Raw genomic sequence first — 25,922 nt, forward strand, 5'->3', positions numbered from 1 at the left:
AAGAGTTTATATATTTCAGTTCATTTCAATCAGGAGATTTAAATATATTTAAACATATTTCTTAGGGTTGTAACTTAGTATTTACTATAAGTAATACAGGCTGTACAAATAAACAGAATGAAAAACACTTATTCTAAAGAATATAAGTTCTGAACATTTAGCTAAAGATTGTTATAAAAGAAGGTTCATTCTCATCTGAAAGTAATACTATATTTAATTGTCTGAATCTCTTATTTTTCAGAACCGTATCAGTCTCACACGTTAATAGCAGTTGTAGAAAAGTATTCTGACAACACGTATTCATTAAAACCTTTGAAGCAAAAATTATTTGTTGATGGACTTTGCTACCTGATGCAAGAGATTTATGGAATTGAAAACAAAAGTCTCAATCAGTCAAAGGTAGGTCATTCAAAAGTTATAAAGTCACTTGTACAAACTTTGACATTCTGGACAAGAATAAGTATAATGATATTATAATATTTTTAGGGTGTCTTGGCATGGTCAGTTTGTTAGGGCACTTGACTTGCAATTTGCAGGCCATGGATCCAAATCCCTGTCCCACCAAATATTCTCACCCTTTCAGCTGTCAGGGAGTTGTAATGTGATGGTTAATCTTAGCATTAACTGGTAAAAGAGTAGCATAGCCCAAGTGGTGGTGACTGACTGCCTCTCCTGTTGTCTTTCACTGCAAAATTAGCAATTGGCTTATGTAGGTAGTCCTAATGTGGCTTTGCACAAAATTAAAACCAAAACAAAGTTTGTTGTGAAAATTAACAACTTTATAAACACAAATTAAGTAAAACAAAAACAAATACAACTTTAGACAAATATGAAGAATATTACCCCTACTAGTTTTGATGAACCAACTACATCATTTTCAAGGGTATACTACTATATGTAGGAACTAATTGGGGTACTTGTTTTCATATTTTGTAAATTTGTGTTTATACAGTTGTTAAGTGTTACAATGTCTATAAACAGCACAAAGATCATTTTGTGGTGTTTAAAATACACTTTTTTATTTTAATTATTCTGTAATATAAAGGGGTTTGATGGATTGAGTGCCTCTTAAATGGGAAAAAGTAGTTGCAAGATAATATGGTTTTGTATTACTGATGGCTTGGTGTGTGTTCTGATGGTTAGGGCACTTTACTATCACTCTTTGGGTGGTGAGATTCAGTTTGGTCATTAATATGATCACCTTCTTAGCTTTGGGAGCATTTTGATGGGTTTTTAAACTCACTGTCTTAAAAGTAGAGAAGGCTAGTGGAAATAACTTATGAATAGTTTTGTGTGAAATTTAAAGAAAAATATATTTTTGTATATTTAATTAGTTAATGAAATAAACTGTAGTAGAAAAGATGAATAGTTAAACTACTGACTTTTCTAATCTGCAAAAAGTAAAAGAGGAGTGTCTATTTATGTGACTGCCAAAACTTCAAGAGGAAAGAATCTACAAATCTGAAACTTTGCATTCTCGCTAAGTGGACCCTGAGGGTATACATTTGGGTATTATTATTTATCAAGATGTGAGAGTGCTTGCACATCTTTTTAATGAGGCAAGCTAGCAAAAAAAAAAAAACATTGCAAATAGAAATTGCAGAAAGACAGAATAGAAATAGAAGTAAGAGGCAGACAGATATGCATGTGTACATGTTTTTAATGAGGCAGTCTATTGAAAAACACATAGAAGAGAAGTGGTTCCTTATATAACAACTTCTAATATATAGAAAAGCCAGTGCATTTGGGTAACAGTGTTCCAGCAATGGCTTTTGTATTGTGTAGCTTAGCAATAAAAGTGTAAATTAATACTGTTGTTAAGAGGTTATGTGCTGAAAGTGTAAACTACAAAATTGAAGAAAACGTTTTTTTTTTACTAATTTAGAGGTTCCATTAATTAAAGAGGTTTTTTTTTATTTAAGTATGAAATCAGAGAACAAGTCAGAGCAAAGGTTACCATTATAAATATCCTGTACAGGAGTAAGAAAAATATATGAGTTATACTTTTATGCCAAACTGGGTTCAGAAAACACACACTGACATAGTCATCTAAAGTAAATCAACCTGATAACCCAAGCAAATTCGGGTATCTTTGTTAGTAAGGACAATAAAATAGTGTAAAAACTTGGTATAGTTGTTGAGTATTTTGATAGTCAAGATAATTAAACTGTGCCATGAGTTATTTTTGATTTAAATAAATTATTATTTAATAGTTAGTCATTAAGACTGCCATGGAGGTTACTTTATCTAATTCTCAGGAAGCTAATGAAGACGAGATAGAGGATAATGGATCTGAATGTGTTATTTGTATGAGTGATTCCCGTGACACACTCATCCTTCCGTGTCGTCATCTGTGTTTATGCAACAGTTGTGCCGATTCTTTGCGTTACCAAGCCAACAACTGCCCTATCTGTCGATCTCCGTTTCGTGCTTTACTTCAGATACGAGCTGTCAGAAAAGCTGTGTCAGGAATATCCCAGTTAGGAGGAGATAATCAGGTGTGATATTACCAAGAATTTTCTTTTTTATCAGATTTTGGTAATTTTGGGATGATATAACTTGAAACCACCAACATGTACATTTCTTTTTGTAATATCAGTTGTGTTAAAGCTATGTGGTTCATGGGAAGTTCATGTTATATTCTATTTTAAAACAGTAATAATGTTATTTTTATCTTTCTGTTTGTATTGTCTCTCTCTTCAGCTTGAACAACGTACTCTGTGTAATGAACTACTATGGATCTTGACATAATTTTACAGGAAGTATGTATGTCATTAAAATGTTTACTAAGTGTGGTCGTATCACAGGTGAAAAAAATGTTCATACACATATATTGCATAACAAGAACTTTATTATTTTATACATCTTAGCACAACATGTATTTAGGATACACTTAAATATCCTCAGGTGGCCAAACCTTGTGAGATATTATTGGGATTATGGACGAAAACATTACTAACATTGATTAAAAGATGCATTCTAATCTTTATAACCATGAAAATTAAAATAATATTTAATTAACTATGTTCATTACCAGATTAATTTTTAGTTTTATTCTAAGTAGACAGCTTGCTATGACTAAAAGGTAAAACTAATTTGCAAAACAATTGCATGTACATTTATCTTAATTAAAGAGGAAGTTACTGTGGGTATCCTCGTGGAAAAGTTTACCCACATGTACGTATATCTTACGAAAGAACAACATTTCTTATCTGTACCTATTACACTTCCAATGTCTTTGTAGTCATCTTGTGTAATTAGTTCTAAGAGTTTTGTGTGGATTTTTATTAAGCAGAAATGTTAATGAATACAGGGTATGTGCTTATCAGAAAAGAAGATAATATCCATCCAGATTTAACAGATTTGTTACACAGGGAATGTTGAAGAACTTATTTAACAAAGCACATGCTAATTGGAATCCACCAGCCTAGTGTTTATCAGAAACATATATTTTATGTGACAGGAAACCCCGACCTGTTTTGATCAGATTAGCCAACATTTACGATAGTTAACTTCTTCTTTTGGTGGAATAGATTCACATGCAGACTGATGAGACGGTTTTTCCTCATGCATTTAACAGTAAACCATCATGTTGAAAATTATGCAATTTTCCCTTTTTCAATAAAATAAATAAAATTACAACTGATTACTGACAACTGTAAAAAATTACACCTAATAATTACAACTATTTATCGAATGCTATAGATAATGTTGTAGAAGCACCAGTGTTAATGATAGAGAACTATATAATACAACCAGTTAATGACTTATTGTGATACATAACATCCAATATTGACGTTAAAGAACTACATAACCAATTAACAAGTTTTATAGATAATGATACAGATTAATTACTGCTGTATATAATGACATAGCACCACCAGTTAATTATGCTTCGTAACATTTATGCAAACTAACTGATCTGTAACTACTGTAGAAATTATGCAAGACTATCTTGAGATGCTTTAAACTTTATTTTGTCTGTTTATATGTTGGGTGGTGAATGTGTGGTGTAGTATGTTCTTGAAGAGATCACTCATGGAACTTGCAAATCAAATGTAAGCCTACAATTTTCCACGTGCATTCATAACATTAAAGATGAATGAAAAGTGAGCTTAAGAACAAAAGTATTAAGACAGAAATCAGTTCTGAGACATCATGAAACTGAGCAAAGTGAGCTTAAGAACAAAAGTATTAAGACAGCACTCAGTTCTGAGACATCATGAAACTGAGCAAAGTGAGCTTAAGAACAAAAGTATTAAGACAGCACTCAGTTCTGAGACATCATGAAACTGAGCAAAGTGAGCTTAAGAACAAAAGTATTAAGACAGCACTCAGTTCTGAGACATCATGAAACTGAGCAAGGCTTTTTATTCATGTAGACAACGCAAGATGTTCCTGTTGGTTACGAACCAGTGTCTTTGCTCGAAGCTCTTAATGGCCCCCACCAGTCTTCAGCTCCACATCCACCATCAGTTAGTGAGTATTATACCTCCTTATTGACAGAAGAATCTATATTATTACAGTTTTCTAAATGTAAATGTTCATTCCTACTATATTATGGTTTTATCTTATGTCGTAGCTGCAATAAAAAAACACCTGATATTCACACAAGTTAGATAAAAGTGATCTTTTCCATCAATGTATAAGTACGAATGGTTGTAAACAAATGTAACAAACTTCTTTGAAGATTGATTCAATCAAACGTTTGAGGTTCCAGGTGATGTGTTACTGTTTAAGCTGTACACCAGTCTCATGTAATGTGTTACTGTTTAAGCTGTACACCAGTCTCGTGTAATGTGTTACTGTTTAAGCTGTACACCAGTCTCGTGTGATGTGTTACTGTTTAAGCTGTACACCAGTCTCGTGCGATGTGTTACTGTTTAAGCTGTACACCAGTCTCGTGTAATGTGTTACTGTTTAAGCTGTACACCAGTCTCGTGTAATGTGTTACTGTTTAAGCTGTACACCAGTCTCGTGTAATGTGTTACTGTTTAAGCTGGATACTAGTCTCGTGTGATGTGTTACTGTTTGCTGTACACCAGTCTGCGTGTGATGTGTTACTGTTTAAGCTGTACACCAGTCTCGTGTGATGTGTTACTGTTTAAGCTGTACACCAGTCTCGTGTGATGTGTTACTGTTTAAGCTGTACACCAGTCTCGTGTGATGTGTTACTGTTTAAGCTGTACACCAGTCTCGTGTGATGTGTTACTGTTTAAGCTGTACACCAGTCTCGTGTGATGTGTTACTGTTTAAGCTGTACACCAGTCTCGCGGTGATGTGTTACTGTTTGCTGTACACCAGTCCTCGCGGTGATGTGTTACTGTTTGCTGTACACCAGTCTCGTGTGATGTGTTACTGTTTAAGCTGTACACCAGTCTCGCGGTAATGTGTTACTGTTTAAGCTGTACACCAGTCCGCGTGTAATGTGTTACTGTTTGCTGTACACCAGTCCGCGTGATGTGTTACTGTTTAAGCTGTACACCAGTCTCGTGTGATGTGTTACTGTTTGCTGTACACCAGTCTCGCGGCGATGTGTTACTGTTTGCTGTACACCAGTCTCGTGTAATGTGTTACTGTTTGCTGTACACCAGTCTGCGTAATGTGTTACTGTTTGCTGTACACCAGTCTCGTGTAATGTGTTACTGTTTAAGCTGGATACTAGTCTCGTGTGATGTGTTACTGTTTGCTGTACACCAGTCTCGTGTGATGTGTTACTGTTTGCTGTACACCAGTCTCGTGTGATGTGTTACTGTTTGCTGTACACCAGTCTCGTGTGATGTGTTACTGTTTGCTGTACACCAGTCTCGTGTGATGTGTTACTGTTTGCTGTACACCAGTCCTCGTGTGATGTGTTACTGTTTAAGCTGTACACCAGTCTCGTGTGATGTGTTACTGTTTGCTGTACACCAGTCTGGTGTGATGTGTTACTGTTTGCTGTACACCAGTCTCGTGTGGTGATGTTTACTGTTTAAGCTGTACACCAGTCTCGTGTGATGTGTTACTGTTTAAGCTGTACACCAGTCTCGTGTGATGTGTTACTGTTTAAGCTGTACACCAGTCTCGTGTGATGTGTTACTGTTTAAGCTGTACACCAGTCTCGTGTGATGTGTTACTGTTTAGGCTGTACACCAGTCTCGTGTGATGTATTACTATTTAAGCTGTACACCAGTCTCATCTGTTTTTGTTGATAGAACTTTTCTCGTACAGTACTGTTCGGAGATGATTCTTGTCTTGTTCAGTTGTATTTTATGATTCTTTTTATATTTATCTCTTCTACAGTATTTTAATTATAATTTTCAATTTCAAATGTAGTTCATCCACCCTTTTCACTGAACACTCACAGCCCAGATGGTTCAACAAAATCTAGAAGTTTAGACAGGTAAAACTAACCCATAATAACATTTGTTTGGTTTTACAGCTTAAAAGTTTTTGAAATTTCTTTTTACTGTAAAATTTTTTCATTCCTAATTTGTTTAGCTATGTGTGACATTAACCATTAGTTCGCTGGGGTCGTATCGTATCGTATCTTTTTATTTAAAGTCTAGTTAGTTAAAGTCAAATTAGTCGTGTTAGACACAGTTTATAGTGTGTGTTGTAAGCATTATTAACTTGGTTATTTTAATTAAAGTATAAACATTTTTACAGTTGTTTAATTACTGTTGCTAGATCGTTCTATTTGACTGTAGTTAAACAGTAACTAACACACGTTCTAGTAATTTGTCACGTGTGAATCTACTCTAAATTTTTTTGTGTTTTTAATATCTTTCATTGGTTACCAGATATTGCTAATGAGGATTATATATATTAATTATACAAAGTTTTGCTTACATTGGTGTAATGCTCTTTAAGGGAAAGGGAGTTGATATTAGTACAGCTACTTACTGTGTGTGTGTGTTTCTATATTCTTTCTTTGATGTTAGTTTCACATACAAATACATTACGTATTAAACATTTTACTAAGTATTGTTTGTGAAACTAACATCAAAGAAAGAGTATAGAAACACAGACACACAAAAGCCAGTAGCTGTAATAACATTAATTTCCTATCCCAATACAAGCAAAACTTTGTATAATTAATATATAATACTCATTATTATTATTATTAAAGATTATTTTATGCACGTAGCTCAGTATTTCAATCTGGGATTAACCTGAATCTTCAAAGTTGGTCAAACCTCATGGGATATTGGGATTATGGCCAAAAATGTCAAGGGTACCCTGCTTCTGAATCAGTGGATTATAAATCTTAGAAGTTTTTATTTTATGACGTAGTTTGCTCTTTAAAAGAACAGAGTATCAAAGGTCTATTCATGATTGGAATAATGTTTATTACTGATCTGTAGAACCTGCTTGTTTTGTTCGTAAGTCATTGACAGTAATAATTGATTATACTGCACAAGAGGGATTTTCAGCTACCTTCCAAACCATTTAAAAATGTATAATGTTTGTTAAAGGAATATAAGTTATAAAGTAAGTAGTACAAAAATGTTATTCTTTCGATTAAATCTTTTATTGAGAAACAAAATTTTATCTTGTCATATTTATTGATACACTGGCTACTACCTGCTCTATATTTGTTCTAATGAAACCAAATACATTTATAATTAATATTCAAAACTGATCTGAATGTAAAATAAATAATGATAAAATATTTCTTCAGATCAGAATGGGGATATTGTTAGTGTGACCTTGTTTTAAAGATTCGAGACACTAGGTTTTTTAACGTTTTCTCAATGGTGGCATTCACGTAATTTTCTTTCTGGATTTAATTATAAGTACACAAAGTTTCTTGGAAGGTAAATTACTAAACACTTATCAGTTTATTGAAAGACGTCAACACTGAGTGTTATAAAAAAATGCCACTTGCAGTTATAAAGTTTTTTTTTACTGTGTAAGTTTCAGGAAGACAAAAGTCAACACTGAGTGTTATATAAAGTGATACTTGTAGTTACAGAAGTGTTTTTATCTTTTTGCTACTGTGTAAGTTTCATAAAGACAGAAGTCAACACTGAGTGTTATAAAAAGTGATACTTGTAGTTACAGAAGTGTTTTTATCTTTTTGCTACTGTGTAAGTTTCATAAAGACAGAAGTCAACACTGAGTGTTATAAAAAGTGATACTTGTAGTTACAGAAGTGTTTTTATCTTTTTGCTACTGTGTAAGTTTTAGAAAGACAGAAGTCAACACTGAGTGTTATAAAAGTGATACTTGTAGTTACAGAAGTGTTTTATCTTTTTGCTACTGTGTAAGTTTTAGAAAGACAGAAGTCAACACTGAGTGTTATAAAAAGTGATACTTGTAGTTACAGAAGTGTTTTTATCTTTTTGCTACTGTGTAAGTTTTAGAAAGACAGAAGTCAACACTGAGTGTTATATAAAGTGATACTTGTAGTTACAGAAGTGTTTTTATCTTTTTGCTACTGTGTAAGTTTTAGAAAGACAAAAGTCAACACTGAGTGTTATAAAAAGTGATACTTGTAGTTACAGAAGTGTTTTTATCTTTTTGCTACTGTGTAAGTTTCATAAAGACAGAAGTCAACACTGAGTGTTATATAAAGTGATACTTGTAGTTACAGAAGTGTTTTTAAGACAAAGTAAAGTTATAAATTTAAGTTATATCAATGTGATAAAAAGTAGAAAATTCATATCCATGTTACAAAGAAGGTTTCGGGTCATGCAATATTTGCTTATAAGAAGTACAATGTGTGTTTGATCCATATTTTCATAGTCTTAAATAAACAACACAAAAAATGTAACCCTATTTATAATGTTTAGGCTAGAGTCTTGTAGTGCTACTTCTCTGAGAGCCCCAGGGTTGAGTTCTGGCTCTGACAAAGAAGATTCAGGAAGTGAACCTCCTCAACTAGACAGACCTACCACTCCTGAAGTGGTTATCACCACAACGTTATCACCTACAGACAAGATCCATCTCAAGTCTGACACCTTGCCCCTAAGCCGTGGGGAAGCACGACGCCACAAAAAAGGACCTAGGTCATCAGGGCCTGAAAAAATTAGACTTCTTGCAGAGTCTGTACAGATTGTGAATGAAATAGGAGGAGGAAAGAGAAAAATGGCTAGTGTATTAATTTAATTTTAATTACATTGTGGATGTTTCATAGTATATTATTTTTAATTATGTTGTGGATGTTTTATCGTGTGTTAATTTTAATTATGTTGTGGATGTTTTATAGTGTATTAATTTTAATTATATTGTGGATATTTTATAGTGTATTAATTTTAATTATATTGTGGATATTTTATAGTGTATTAATTTTAATTATATTGTGGATATTTTATAGTGTATTAATTTTAATTATATTGTGGATATTTTATAGTGTATTAATTTTAATTATATTGTAGATATTTTATAGTGTATTAATTTTAATTATATTTTAGATATTTTATAGTGTATTAATTTTAATTATATTGTAGATATTTTATAGTGTATTAATTTTAATTATATTGTAGATATTTTATAGTTATTAATTTTAATTATATTGTAGATATTTTATAGTGTATTAATTTTAATTATATTGTAGATATTTTATAGTGTATTAATTTTAATTATATTGTAGATATTTTATAGTGTATTAATTTTAATTATATTGTAGATATTTTATAGTGTATTAATTTTAATTATATTGTAGATATTTTATAGTGTATTAATTTTAATTATATTGTAGATATTTTATCGTGTGTTAATTTTAATTATGTTGTGGATGTTTTATAGTGTGTTAATTTTAATTGTAAACAGTGTTAATTTCTTTATTTAAATTTTGATATATGTTCTAAGTGGCAGAGTTGTGTGACATATATTATGTTTGGAAATGCCACAAAATGGAAGTTACTTTGTATTATACTTAAATATATCAATATATGAACAGAGAATTCTACAAGCGTAACATTTGTGAGTTGTCTTGATTCTTGTACCTTGGAATTGTTTATACTTCTGTGACTTATATTTCATGTATAGAATCTGTAAGAACCTCAAAGCTCTTTTTTTCAGTTACCAAATTCCACCATAGGTTGTTACAATACTTTGAATCAAAGTTACTCAGATAGAATTGCTGATTGGTAACCAAATTTTAGTAAATACATAAACGTTTACAAAAGTAAAAAAATAAATTGAACTTGGACAACGAAAGAAAACAACTAAACTTAAGAAACATAAATGTATTTCTTCTCATCTTAGTGTTATGTTACCTAGTTGTCTGTACTTCCAATACTATATGATTGTTTACTGGAAATTTGGGAGAATGTTTAAGAAAGACAACAAAAGATCATGGAATGTCACATTTCTTTTGTCAGTCTTACTGTAGTATCACATATAGTTTCAATTATTACAAGCCATCATATATAGTTTCCATATCTTATCTGTTTTGTGGGGTATGTCAGGGCCAGATTATTTATCAGGCACAGTGCCTAGGCCCCACGAAAACTATGGGTCCATGAAAGTTTTCCTTAAAAGTTAATCTGTGTGTTAACTTGTATGGCTGGAAGGAAGGGCTTATGAACAGAAGGTGCCTAGGTTTTGCTATTGTCTTGATCCGGCACTGAGCTACATTCCCAGGAAATCCAACACCTTCACGTCATCTTGAGACTTAAGTTTCAGTAAAAAGATTAATACACATTTATGACTTTGTAACATATCGTCAAGAAAGGGTGTGATTGTTTGTGTGTAGACGCCTTGTGGAAATGTACAAGTGTTATTGGAATATACCAGTTATGGAAGGTGTAAAATTAGTAGCTAACAAACACCCAGAAGAAATGATGTACCTGATCTCTGTTCTACTCTTCACACCTTAGAAACAGTCATTTGTTTCTGAGAATTAAGTTATAACGAGACACTGTCTTTAATGGCAAGTATTTTAATATGATGCTAACTTTACAGGGAGAGGTGGAAGGAAGTGAAACAAGGTCGTTGCTAGATGGAGGAACGTTGAACAGAAACGTTGGTGCAGTAGATGGAGCTGTAGTGTCTGGTGCTAAACCTTCTCAGTCAGACTGCCCTCTGTCCATGTCCACACCTCACTCTCTTCATTTGTGTGATAAGGTTGAGAACATCCCTACAGGAACAGGTTAAGTGATGAGATTGTGTGTCCTTCTATCTCAAATGTTATAATTATCTCCAAGTCTGCTAAAAAAATGCATTTTTTTTCAAAATAGATTATTATATATCTGTTATAGTGTTTTTATAAGTCAGCAGGGAGTGTATATTTGTTAAAATGTTGAAAACAACCCCTTGTTTGTATAATCTATCTTTTTTTTTTTACCTTTATTACCAGTTGATCAAAATTTCTGTAAAAGAAAGATCAATATTTGGAAAGGTTTTAAAGTTTCATTCATATTTTGTTTAAAAGTGTTAGTGGTATGACTTAAGGTATATAAACATTACAAAGTTGATTGAAATGAGCCATTCAGTTTTGATATTGGCTATTTATGTTATCAATTAAGGTCATAGCAAAAGGTTTAAAAAACATGTTTCATTGTAGAAACACAAATACAAATGAATGACTTATAATTATGTAAGCAGCTTACTATTTGTTTACATTTATTTTTCTAGGTTTTTAAAATTTAAATTATTTTCATCCTTATGGTTGAAGGAACTTATTTTGCTCATGAGAGAAAAAGTACAATTTTAAGTGGAATTTATTTATGAGGTCAAAGTTCTCTAAAAATGGACTGTTGCATATTTTCTCATAATCGAGGAATATTACGAGTAACAAATATTCTGTTAATTAGGTCTGTAGAAGAGGCTATTATTCGCTCAAAGGGAATTATTAGAAAAACAATGAATTAAACTTGTTTGTTTTAGAGAATTTTCAGGATGAGAATTGTTGGGAGAGTTTTAATTCACTGTGACAGAGAGAAAGATGATATAATTATTTATAAGTATCTAGATTTGAAATGTACCACTGTTTCATAGTATTTCTTAAAGGGTTTTAATTCACTGTCAAGTTGGTTGTTAAAAATAATTTAAAAGTGTTTTATTAAAATCAGTTTAAAAAATTGTTTAGCTTTCTGTTTGTTTTAAGGATTATTGCTGTGACGTGCAATGGGACGTACTCTTCACGTCACGTATGCTTATATGTTTACAGACGTGTCCCCTAGTGGTGATGACTCTGACTACTATACCCCTGAGGACCCTACAACTACCATTTTTGTTGACCAAGGAACTGACACGAGCTTAGATATGAATCAGACAGAAGATTTGCCATTATCTGTAATGCTTTCAAGTCCGATAAAAGAAACAGGTGGAGGTTCCTGTGTTCGACATACTGCACACATGCCTGTGAGCAGGAATTCCAGTGATGACAGAGTTCACACTATTAAAGAAGACCCACTGAAAGAGGTCGAATGTAAAGAAAAGAAGAATCCTGAAAGTGACGAAGAAGACAAACCCGAGGCCACCCCGGGAAACTTGCACGTTCTTTCCTCCCCAACACGCCACCCATTACTGCTTCACCAAGAAGTCAACTGGTCTCTTCCTGGTACTCCAGCAAGTAATGCAAGCAACCGAAGCAGTTCTGGTAGCAGTTCCAGCACACGTCTTCTTCTTTCACAGCAGAGTTGTAACACTCTTCCAGAGTAGGTTCTTCTCAGAGCGTTAATTAGATTTAGTCTTTATTTTGTATTACACTTGTCTAAGTTACAGTACTTCTCTGATTTGTTAAACCACAATTTATTCTTTAAACCAAACTGTGATCTGACTTTGGTAATTGCATTTTTTCTGAATATTCTACAATGAATATTGATAAATTTCCAACCAAAATATGTTTCTTCTATTTTTTTGTATCGTGGTTTATGTCGTTATAATGCTTCCAGGCTATGTGATACGTTTTGTGCTTTCAGGCTAATATCAGCTTTTGTTTACACTGTCCAACTCTTATTGTTCTGTTCATGACACTGTAACCATTTTAAGACTTGTAAATTAATGTGTAACATACACACTTTAAATGGTAGTAGATGCATTTTGTGCAATGTGCAGTTATTGAAGTATTGTATGCTTAATTTGTACTTCATGAATTATTCTGGTTTAAAAATTTCTATTTAACATCATATAAAGTTAATTTGTTGGTTCTCAAGCAGTATGGGTGTAATGTTTTGTGTCATTCTACTCCAGTTTGTAAGAGAATATAAATAACAGTTTGGTCAGAAGTAAGATTTAAGATGTACAGAAACGTTTGCCCTCACTGAACTGTCCACGAGTGAACATTAATTTATGTTACTTCAGAATGTATGCATGTTCTAGAATGATACGGTGCTCACAATAAGAGCATTGTGTTTATGTAATCTGACCACAGCAGAATGATGGTGAATGTGGGGTTTTCCTGAAATCAATTTCTAAAACCATGTTTTGTAAATCTGTGGAAGTACTGAAGCAGTGTTTTCCACATGGAGATATTTGGCACAGATGTGTAGCATGTGTTCACTCTACAAATTACTGCTACTCAGTGGATGAAGTGTTTATTTTCCTTTACAAAATTCTAACTTGAAGATTGGAGTCGAACTGATAAATGACACATTGTAGCTATATTTGTTCTTGGCTGTACCTAATATCACTATATACATATTCAGCTGTTTTTTTTATTTATACTTAGTGTGACCTGTATACATTAAGTTACAGATATTGTAAGAGTTTAATAATTATTTGTGTAGATAAATGTTTTATGACAAATTACTTACAGCTAATTGTAGTATTGTGTGTGAAATGTCTTACATATCTACAGTTTTGTATCACTTTTGTTGCTGAAATTATAGTTTTGACTACCTAATCCTATCTTTTCTGATTTTTCTCATTGTTTACATCATTACAAAATTTCTGGGCCAAACATGGCCCTGTGGTTATCATGTTAGACTATGGACTGGACGTCAATTGTTCGTGTCCCTTTACCACAAAAACAAATTACTCTCTAAACTTTTAGGGCTTTGGATGCATTATAAAGGGACAGTCAGTTGGCACTCTTTGACCGGACAAGAATAGCCCAAGAGCAGGTGGTGCTGACTTACTGCTTCACCTGTGGTGTATCACTTCAAAATCTTGAATGGCTAGTTTTGATAGTCATTGAGAAGCTTGGCACAAACAAACAAATACAATTCTTCAATACTAATTATCTTGCCATACTAAAATATTTATGTGAGACTTATAATAATTAATAACACTTCTTAATGAAAAAATATTGTAATGACCCAGTTAATAAACTTGTTAATATTTTGTTAAAAAAAACTACCGTGTCTACACCTTTGTAAATACTAGTGCAGTAATGGTAGGGGGTCCGATTCTCACTGAAATTCTGGGTCTGGTATGTGCAGAAAAACAAGTAGTAATATAAAGACATTTCTTTTTGTTTCCTGGGTTGGACATTATTTTGTTGAACTGTTATGTAAGTTGATTCACGTCACGTGGCATAACACTTATAATCAGAGTTTACTATGTGTACTGTCAGGGTTTACTGGGTTCAAACATTAGCGTTTGAAATAAGTATTTATATAATTATTTTATTTGTATTAAGAATGTTTAAGAATCATGGTTTTGTGTTTCTCATATTATCACATCATTTGGCATTTTAACAGCAGTTAATATCTTGCGTATTTCATAAATAATGTTTATAAAATCAATTAACGGTTCTTCATAAGAGAGTCAAGTTTTATTTATGTAAACATAACGAAACGAAGCTTGAATTATGATAAAAAAAACCAAAACTGTAACTAGTAATTACAAATTAAACCATTAATTTCTGTCGTCTGATTTTCAGTTAGATCCTGATATTAAAAAAACAAATCTTTCGAAAGAAGGATTATATTTCTCAAAGGTTTTTTTTTATGTCACGAATGAGATGTCTAATTGAACTTGAGTGTTCCAAGATAGTGTTTTTTTTTTTTCAGAAGTCAGCTAATTTATCATGTACTTAAAAAATGAGTAACATTACACGATTGTTATGAGCAGAATTTTCTGTGAACTTCGTCGTGATGGAGGTTTAAGGATATTGATTTGTATAGCTCATGTAACGAAATGATGGCTTGAGAATTCAGAATTTTGTGTGTAAATAGAAACTGTTCGTCTATAAACGTGTTCTTTCTGTTTTTGCTTATCATAAGATAGCATCTTTGTATGGAATATCACAACAACAGATAGCACACTTACTATAATATCAAAGAAACTTCAGGTTAAAAACACTCGTTCTTGGGTTTTGTTATTGTCTCTCTGACGTATTTGAAAATAAAGTTAGAAACCATGTTTTTATGCACTTAATTTATGGTAGACCGACTATAAGAATTGGCTAATATAACAAAGAACAAAATAAACTAAATATTTTATTTTTTTACCTTACAGAGACTGAACTAAAACAACAAATGTTTGTCAGTGTGTAGTATGTTTACTTTTAAATATAGCTTTTGTGTCTCGATCTTCCAGAATTAGCATGTTCTTAAAATAGTTCACGTGAGTTCTTGTTGTTGTATATGTATTGCAAATAAAATATTAATCACAAATAAATATTTAAAAATTTCGTATGGTACAACAACTCGATGATTCGTTATTTATTTCATTTGTTTTTTAAACTGACAGTAGTTAATTACTTTATACTCGGTACAGACTGGTTTATAAATTATCTGACAACGAGCTGTCAACGTGATCAGCGAGTCGTGACGTCAGCATTACGACGTCATAAAAAGTGCCGTGTGTGTTAAATAAAGATGCTGAGTACATTGTTCAAGCCAAGTGTTCTTGTTGCTGAGTGTTGTATATTCCGTTTTTCTTTTCAAAACAAAGAACTCTTCGTGTGTTTTTTTTATCAATAGAAATTTCGTACACAGCAGAACAAAGACTATCTGTCTTGAAGGAATATATTAGGATTAATGCCTGTCGTCGACTATTGGATACTCCTGTATATTCTAAAATAGTGGAATTTGACTGTTGTTTTTATCGTGGAACTCAACTCCAAACTATGTATGTGTGAGTGTGTCGTGGGAATTGGACGTGACCCGTGAAACTTTGGACTGATAGACTTAGCTATGTCTAGTCTGACCAACCTTTATCCATAGGTTAAGTCTTAAAAGGATTACAGTGCTCATTGGCCTGACATGGCTTGTTGGTTAGGGCGATTAGTTATCAATCTGCGGGTCGTGGGACCAAATCCCATCACAGATCCTACACTTTCAGTCGCAGAAACTTTATAACTTTATGGTAAATCCCACTCTTCGTGGGTAAAAAATAGGCCTAAGAGCTGGCGGTATATGGTGTGGACAAGATGCCTTCTCTCTAGTCTGTCACTTTTAATTTAGGGCTAAGGCAGTAGCTCTCGAGCAAAATTTGTAAGAACTTCAACACAACAAACAAGCGTCGCTTACCATATAAAACAAGTCATTGTTAACCAGAATTTCCAACGTCACTTAAACCAACGTATCATAAGTGTAATGATAGGATGTTTATATTATACACGTCTCTGTTATTGTGATCTAGATAAAAACGTATGTGGACAGTGCATAATACAGTTAAACTAAGGGAAGCTGTAAATAGCACAAAATGCTATAATTTGTGGACGAGGCCCAGAAGAGGGTAATATGGACAAATATTATCATTGTTCATGTAGTAATTCTCGTAAGTTATCATATAACAATTGTAAATAACAATAGCCAAGGAGGAAAAAAAGGTCTAGATTGAACGTGACTCTCTCAGGTCATTGCACGACCTGAACAGCGATCCAGATTAAACATCTGAAGCTTCAATCTAGTAGGAAATCAATTACGAAACAAGGCCTAGATGTACACCTTAATCATCGCATGTTGGACAACCAAGAAGAATGTCACGTCACCTTAATCATCGCATGTTGGACAACCAAGAAGAATGTCACTTCACTAATTAATGATCTCTTAAACATTTTGATTTTCTATTCTGGGCAGAAACTGAGACTTGAGACTACTAGGCCTTATCAAGGACTTCCTTTTTTTAAACTTTCTGTAAACATCTTTGTAATTGCTATCATTCCTTATTAGCGTCAATATTTTTGCAGTGAAAATAACAGTAAAAAAACTCCAAACCAACATGGTGACGTCAGTAAAGTTATGACGATTTTCTATGAAGTGTTCGACATGCGTTTATAAAAAACAGAACTCGGAATTGAGGTTAACCGAGCAATTTACGCATTGAGGTTAACCCTCATGATATAGTCATTGTGTGTCTGCCATATAAAATAATAGTTGAGAAGTTTTCCTTCAACATCCATCAGCCAACAAACGGGATTCGAACCGTGGACTCACAGTCTATCAAGCTAAACGTACAACATTACACCAGACTTTCATTAAAGATCATAAGTATCTGTGAAGAGATACATAATATATTCAGTTTGTTTTTTGTCTTGTCACGTTCACTCCTCGTTTTTGTTTCTATCGTATACACAAATAGGGCTGGTAAAAAGTGATTATACACTTGCTTTTTGGAACGTAATTTTACTTCTAACGATTTATTCTGAAACAAACAATAACTACATTGGTTTCAACTGTCTTTATTTTCGTCAGTACCAACCACATAATATCAACTGTGTAATTGTAAGTTGGAACCAGCATACCTATTCATAAAAAATGTCAAACGACAACCTCCAAAGAATGAATTGTACCAACCATATCATCACCGTCGATTTTCCTTTTCCAATCATAAAGCGACAGCGAAATATTCATCACATAGGTTGCTCTGTATTGTAGGAACATTACGAACATCAGTACCTTCATTATCTGAGTTTCACAACGTCATCATATAAACAGGGAGGTCACTCATGTAAATTAAAAACAATGTAGGGTTCTTTATTCGTTATTAAAGATGTCTAAGTTTATTATTTCGGGTTCTTAGTGCTAATTAAGTATTCTAGATTACCCTGACAAAATGTTGTAAGTAGAGAATCTCAAACTAAAGCTCAAATTTCAAGAATTATTTTTTTAAAGAATGTGTGTGTGTGTTTTTTTTTTATAACAAAGACACATCAGGCAATTTGCTGAGTCCACCGAGGAGAATCGAACCCCTGATTTTAGCGTGTTTTTTTTTTAAAGGAAAAGTGGTGGTTTACTCTTTTTAAAATATTTGATGTAACATATGTTTCCAATTTCTCAAGAACATTTTTTAACCGTGATTGTTTAGTTTGGTTGTTGATAAGCTCAAGGCTGTACAGTGGGCTATCTGAGCTGTGCCTACCTCAAAAGATGGAAACCCGATTTTTAGGGTGATAAGTTCTCGGAGTTATCGCTGAGTCAGGAGAGCCTCGCATTCTTTTTTTGAACATAAACGTAAACAGAAAAACAAAATGTCATTACTAGAGAGGCAGTGTCCTTTTGGAACGGTGCGCACGTGCGTTCCTTTTGCTTTTTCATGAGGACAGACTTTCAAACCAACATTAAAACTTCAACAAAAAGGAAATCGTAAAAGACTAGTGAAGAAATAACTTACAAAAGTTAGAAAATCGTTTTCTCTTTAATCGTGGTGCCTTCCGGTGGAGCACTGTTATGTCTGCTGCGATCTTGTACTGCTAGAAACCGAGTTTCGATACTTGTGATGGACAGAGAACAGTAACAGCACGATAATCGTGGAATATCCATGAGTCTTTGCCGATTCTTCCCCTCAATCTGTTTAGGAGATTTTGTCTAAATATCCTTGAACTGAGAACGCCCCATCTCCATGTCTTTTCTGATACTGATTAATACGAAGGTGTGGTAACTGGGGCGGTCTTATGTTCTGTACAAGTGGCCTCTCTCTCCAGTAACATAGTAGCATGTCTTCGAACCTACAACGCTAGAAACCTGGTTTCGATACCCGTGATGGAAAGAGCACAGAAAGCCCATTGTGCTTAATTACAAACAATCTGTACTAATTTTGAGTGTTATACCAACTGTTGCTCTAGCATTGAAAATAATTTTTATCACAACGTGCGTCATTTAAAAAATGCATTTCTATGATCTTATACGATAACATTTAATATACGAGTTGAAAAGGAAAGTCAAAGCAGCATTACAAATACTAATTTATTATCAACTTAACGTAATGCATGGACTTGTGCATTAAGTTTGGTTTGTTTTGAATTTCGTGCAAAGCTACACGAGGGCTATCTACGCTGGTCGTCCCTAGTCTAGCAGTGTAAGTCTAGAGGGAAAGCAGCCAGTCATCATCACCCATCGCCAACTCTTTTACCAACGAATAGTGGGATTGATCGCAACATTATAACGCTTCTACGGCTGAAAGGGCGAGCATTTTGGTGTGACTGGGATTTGAACGCGCAACCCTCAGATTACGAGTCGAGTGCCTTAACCACCCAATGTAAACTCACTGTCTAGCGACCCTTTAATCTAAAAAACAAAATTCCTCATTTCGCTGATTTCTGTTTGTGGCTATCGCTGACCTGATAATACTTTGCCATACTCTCTCTTCTTCTTAATTGTGTCAATATATATATCGAAATGATGGATTTTATCAATATATTTGAACTTCAGTTTCTATTATTGATTATATTTCAAATATTTGATATAGTATATGTCCAAACTTTGGCCACATGGTTGCTTTCCCTTTAAGGTAAGAAAAACAAAAACATTTTTTACCTGCCATCAATATAACATAGTTACGTACGTACACACACGCACGTAAGTTATATAAAATAGGTAACAAAATCCATTGTTATTAATTAGGAATGTGCTATAATTCATTTTGTTCATATTGCGAAAAACGAAAGATATTAACCATTAACCTATTTAATATAATATTGTTTAAGGTTGTTTGACTAACATGCTTCCAAGGAAAGTAAAATAGCTAATTGTGTAATCTTGACATTAGACTCTACAAAAATATAAATAATGTATCGTTTTGTAGTAAATAGGTAGCTTGCTTTGAGTGGAAGTGATAATAATTCAATACATGCATTATCTTTGTTGCTACAATTTGACACTAATTTGTCCGATAGATGGCGATACATTTTTAGTGTTTTAAGTATATCTGGAATAATTGAAAAACACCCCTACAACGACGTTAATTTAATGAAACATTTTTCACATGAAGATGACACGAACGTTCAGCACACGAAAGTCAAAATACAGATTTACAATAAGGATTATTGTCAGTATGTTTCTCTGGTTACTAAACTTAGGCTTAAGAGCCTAAACTATTTATCTGAGAAAAAAGAAACCCCAACTAAAAAACCTATTAAATGTTTCAACAATAGTAAGCCGATTGAACTCATGGGAGTGAAGGCTATCGTTCCATGAACGTACACGGGAATACAACTACGCTTATTTAAGTAGATAATATTTATATTTTTAGACAAATTATCAAACCGCACAACAAGACCTGAGCTTTCCAAGTTCTCATCTATGCATTGTAGGGTTATCAGTTTGTAGCCTAAGTTTTGTCCTGATTAGAAACTGATTAATTAAACTTCCTTGGCTTCTCTATATCGCAGTGTGATTTTATGTGTGTGTTTTTAATTTCTTGGAGAGTCACTCGATATGGACATCTCTCGTTTTCTGAACAGAACCTATTAATGGACAGCCACAGTGATCGATATCTGAAAACCTGCCCAGCCAACATATTTTATTTTCACCATGTTAAGGACAACTTAGCTACGTTTTTATTTTATTTATACCTAGATAGATTTAACGTAAATGTGTTTTTATGTGGTTTTAAAACGCAATTCAGTAAACATAAACCTATTTACTAAATGGTAAAATTGTATTGACGTAATTTAGTATCGCTCCGTATGGGAAAAAATAGATCACCCCTAGTAACCCTACGTCACTGAATGTCGTATGAAATAAATGCAGATAGATTTAATATTTAATCACCGAGACTAACTATTGATTTTAAAAGCATGAAAATATTATAGAAAAACCTTTGTACCTTAACTATATTTAGACTTGTTTGGAAACACACACGAAATACGAAGTTATAAAACATTGAAGCTGTCAGAACATGATTCGTTTTTATATTGGTTAACTTTTTATTTCTCTCAACTGTGGTCTATGTGCTTTAGTGCATAGACACACACAACAGACATCTGTACTGTGCCCACTTGAGAGATCGAACCCTGAATAGCAGCTTTATAAACCCTGAAATTTACCAATATATATTGATAACTGTGACGAAAAATAATAATAAATTACTGACGATGAAACATTTTGAACACCTTAAAAGAGAAGTTAACTATTTCTTACATTCTGTAAAGAAAAGTAATTCACCTATCCACCAGGTTATTTGAAAAACGAACATTTGATTTATTAACATAAATAGAGGGTGGTCACCGAGAGCCCTCTAGCGAATGAAAACAAAACTACACACTTTTGTCTTTATTAAGCTATATCTGCAAGACTACTGAATCACATAAACATTAGAAATATCTAAAGTGGACTCGATGCAATGTAAATGTATCCTCAGGTGAAACAAATCTAGATAACTGACCTTATTATCCGTATCAGTTGGTTTTTCCATAGCATACTTTGTGTTTTTGGATAACTAACAACGTTAGCATTTTAAGTTTTCACACTTATTGCTAATTATTGTAATCTTGACACCCCATAATCTTTTACTGAATAAATCTTCAAATAGCTTTTCTTGAAATTCAACAAACAAACAGATTATTGTAATTCCAAGTAAGTTCGTAATTCTAAGAATCAATGAGTGAAAGCAAAGGAAAATATGTTATGTAAGTTTCCGATTTAAACAGACAAGTGTTTTCGTAATGTTGACACTTCAAATTTTTGTAAACTAAGTGAGCTCGTAATTCTAAAAACCAATGAATGAAAGAAAAGGAGAATATGTTAGGTTTAAATAAGTTTCCGTAGTAAACAAACAAATGTTTTCATAATGTTAACACTTCAGATATTTGTAAGGTAAGTGAGTTCGTAATTCTAAGAACCGAAAGCAGTGAAAACGAAAGAGAATATGTAAGGCCTAAGGAAGGTTTTGAAGTTAACATATAAATGTTTTATTTTAAATGTTTATATTTAATCTGCTAAGATGTTGTTTGCGGTTCTACCACTGAAAAGTGATCTTCAAATTCCATTTTTGACAGGGTTATGTTGCATTTGACATAATCGAATTCCTAACTTCACATGACAGGTTGTATGAAATTGTAATCGATTGAAACTTTTCCTGATCTGCACGTTACTAGACGTGCTTTTTCATTTAGAATAATTCGTTATAAAGGAATCTTTCCATAGTGGGTTGATTGGATGGAACATATTATGCGATAGAAAAATCCTGCGGGAATCGAAAATACTCTAGAAAGATTTATTTTCTAGTCCATGAGTCAGCTTGTATACCTCAAATATAGTAATGGAGAGTTGGTCGTATGATACTAAACAAAAAAAGTAATGGATATTCAAGAGGGTAAAATTTTATTTACTGTAGAATATTTATATTCCTGAACTTGTTTGTTTTTGAATTTCTCGCAAAGCTACACAAGGGCTATTTGCGCTAGCCGTCCCTAATTTAGCAGTGTAAGACTAGAGGAAAGCAGCTAGTCACCACCACCCACCGCCAACTCTTGGGCTACTTTTTTACCAACGAATAGTGGGATTGACCAAACATTATAACTTTCCTACGGCTGAAGCGGCGAGCATGTTTGGTGCGACTGGAATTCAAACCCGCGACCCTCAGATTACGAATCGGACGCCTTAACCCACCTGGCCATGCCGGGGCCTGTTCTTTCCCTAATTTTTCAACTAGAGCATGCAAAAAAGATTATCTAAGTCGTCTGAAACAGAAAGCTTGAACTTAAACTGAGAATGAATATTACTAAACTAAGTTAAAAATATAATTAACACTAACATTATTCAATTAATGACATGAATTATTAGACGTGATATTGTAGCTGAAAAAATACAGAAAGAGATGAATAATTGTGTGATGTATTAAAAAAAACAACTTTTCTCAGTTTTTAATTAAAACGTATGCTTGGAAGTAATAATAACTAGAATCGAAAAAATAATAATAAAAGAAAAGAAAGTGGTAAATACATTTCATTTTGTTTTTATGATAGAAAGTGGTAGAAAATATGTAAAACTTTTAATCTATATGTAAATTGTACTAGAGGTAAGAGCATGAATCATTCTGTTGAGACTGATTGCACTATTAAGACTAGTTATTTCATGGATCACCTGTTTATACAGTAGGAGAAAACAATCCAGTGTTTCCACCCCTCTTTATGAACCTCGGCCTCCCCCGAGACTCATGTGAAACCCACTTATATTTTGTAATCGGATTAGTTTTGTTTTCACCTCATCATTACTCTCTGAAGTATATGATTACACATAAAGTCTGTCTGTTCTAACGTTACATTCAGCTGTGTAAGTTTTTATTTACCAACGATTTTCTTACAATCTTAACAAGCTACTCTGTAATGTGAAATGTTTAGTTTAAATATATAAAACAAATAATCGATATATGTGTGTATATAACATGAAGTGAAGTAAAACTGTTTTATTAGTAATAACTTAAATAAACAAGTAAGCACACATGAATACACTTTTCAGTTTCCAAAGTAAGACACTTTCTATCAGACATGTAGGAATGAGTGCACTTCTTTTTACCTTAAACCTTTATATATATATGTTTCAAACTATGTAACGTGCTAATGTGATTTTAAATTTATTAATAAAATTATTTTTCTATAAGAATAACAGAACGACAATACTTAAGGTGATTTTAAAATGTTTCTATAATACGCAGGTGTTAACATGTAATAAAAATTATTTGCATATTGACGTGATATTCATTCAAATTTATTTTTAAACGTGAAGTTTATATTTTTCCAACATACGTCTGTTTACAAAAAAATTCAAAATAATAGATGACATTAAGTGAATAATAGCTAAAACCAGAGTAAATGAAAAAACATTATATCCAGTAAAGATATGTTTACTGTTTGTGACGTTACATTTCTCTAAAATATAACAATTTACTTAGTACGGAGAAATTGTTTGTTTGTTTTTTGCGCAAAGCTACGTGAGGGCTATCTGCGCTAGCCGTCCCTAATTTTGTAGTGTACGACTAGAGGGAAGGTAGCTATTCATCACCAACACCGCCAACTCGTGGACTACTCTTTTACCAACGAATAGTAAGACTGACCGTCACATTATAACGTTCCCACGGCTGAAAGGGCGAGCACGTTTGGTGCGACTGGGGTTCGAACCCGCGACCCTCAGATTAGGAATCGAACGTCTTAACCCACCTAGCCATGCTAGGCCTAAGTGAATTAATGAGTTTTTAATATAAACTCGTTTTACTCTTAAAATCTTTTTCATATAATAATAATAATTTGAAGCACTAACTTCACAAATAATCTTTATATTATTAGTAGTTTTGATTTTAGCTTTGAAAACATAATTCGAAATAAAAGTGTCGTTTCAACGTGGAAGTTGAAGAATAAAAACTACTAGAGTTAAATAATTAACTCCTTTTTTATGCCATCGGTGTGTTTATATAGTGGTGCAATATATATTTAAGTGATACCATTGGACAGGGCAATCCGGCATTGATAACTTATGACTGGAGGTGTGTATCACAGTTTTTTCCGAGGAACGATACTCGTATAGCAGAATTTTTAAACGACTGAGAGTCAAAGTGCACGAACGTTTCAAATAATTTTATAGAAGTGGAAACAACTCGCGTGTTGGAGAGTTTAGGACAGGCAGTGGATTCAAAATTAAACTCCAAGCAAATCAAGAAAAATGCCCTTATTCGTCAAGTGGAGACTATAGTCACGAAAGAGGTCCCTTTAGCCCCCTCCCCCCAAAAAAACCAACAAACACTATTGTTATGAAATTGAGATATGAAAGTTCACTAATTTCTAGCCACATATTGAGATAAACTGTTGATTTACGAGCATGCCGACCGAAGAAACTGGAACCACATCAGTACCATTCGACGAATTGGCTGTCGAGTCTTTTTGACCGACTTCAAAAATTAACTTTTAGACGTTTGGTTTGATGTTAGGCGTGATCCTAAAAATCGGTTTATCGAATTCATTGGGCATTGGAGGTTTTTGGAAAACATTTTAAGATACTTGATGTAAGGTAGAGTTCGCCGTCCATTGCAGAGCCTCGTAGCTGTGGAAATCGTGACGTCGAGAAGTTTGTGACGTAATAATGGTAGAATAGCTTAAGAGATGGCGGAGAATGGTGATGACCATCTGCCTTCCTTCTAGTTTTAAACTACTAAATTAGGGACAGCTGGCGCAGATAGCCTTCGCGTAGATTTGCACGAAATTCAAACAATCATAAATTTTGTTATGATTTTTTTTTTTGTAATGGGTTGGCCCTGTTGTAGCGTTCTGTATTTTGGATGTGGAGAGCCGTGTTCTAATTCCTACATCTGTTCTCGCTCTCTAAACTGTGAGTTCGTTTTAGAAGTGACAGTAAATTCCTTTCTATCTACCGTAGGTGATAGGATTGTGTCAATGGTTGCCTTCCCTTTGGTCAGTAGTTCAAAATTAGGGGCATCGAAATATAACCTTAGTATTTTTGTCATGAATACAAATAGGTGTTTTTTCAATAAAAGAATATTCTGTACTTTTCCCGCAAAGATTTTTGTTTAGTGTGAGTCTGTAAACATGATCTCCGTCGCACCAAACATGTTCGCCATTTCAGCCGTGGGGGCGTTATGATGTGACGGTCAACCCCACTATTCGTTGGTAAAAGAGTAGCCCAAGAGTTGGCGGTGGGTAGTGATGACTAGCTGCCTCCCTCTAGTCTTACACTGCTAAATTAAGGACGGCTAGTACAGATAGCCCTCGAGTAGCTTTGTGCAAAATCCAAAAACGAACAAACAAACAATCTGTAGACATGCCGCTGTGTCACTGGGGCTTTTCATAACGAACGTAATTACTTCATGTTTAAATCTGTTAGAAAATCATATTAAACGATTTGAATCTTTTAATAACTCGCACAGCA

The 25,922-nt window shown here is 33.4% G+C and overlaps 1 pseudogene across 1 annotated transcript in view; it reads left to right on the forward strand.

The window, feature by feature from the left end:
* The window catches only part of LOC143226992 (uncharacterized), a 42,008-nt pseudogene extending 26,482 nt beyond the window's left edge, over positions 1-15,526 (forward strand). The window contains exons 7-13 of the transcript XR_013014821.1: positions 242-399; positions 2,259-2,498; positions 4,383-4,479; positions 6,316-6,382; positions 8,778-9,079; positions 10,847-11,080; positions 12,101-15,526. The product of XR_013014821.1 is annotated as an uncharacterized LOC143226992 (transcript). The remainder of the gene's footprint in view (positions 1-241; positions 400-2,258; positions 2,499-4,382; positions 4,480-6,315; positions 6,383-8,777; positions 9,080-10,846; positions 11,081-12,100) is intronic.
* The last annotated feature ends 10,396 nt before the right edge of the window (positions 15,527-25,922 follow it).

This window comes from Tachypleus tridentatus, chromosome 9, assembly GCF_004210375.1.
Source record: "Tachypleus tridentatus isolate NWPU-2018 chromosome 9, ASM421037v1, whole genome shotgun sequence".
NCBI classification, from domain to species: Eukaryota; Metazoa; Arthropoda; class Merostomata; order Xiphosura; family Limulidae; genus Tachypleus; species Tachypleus tridentatus.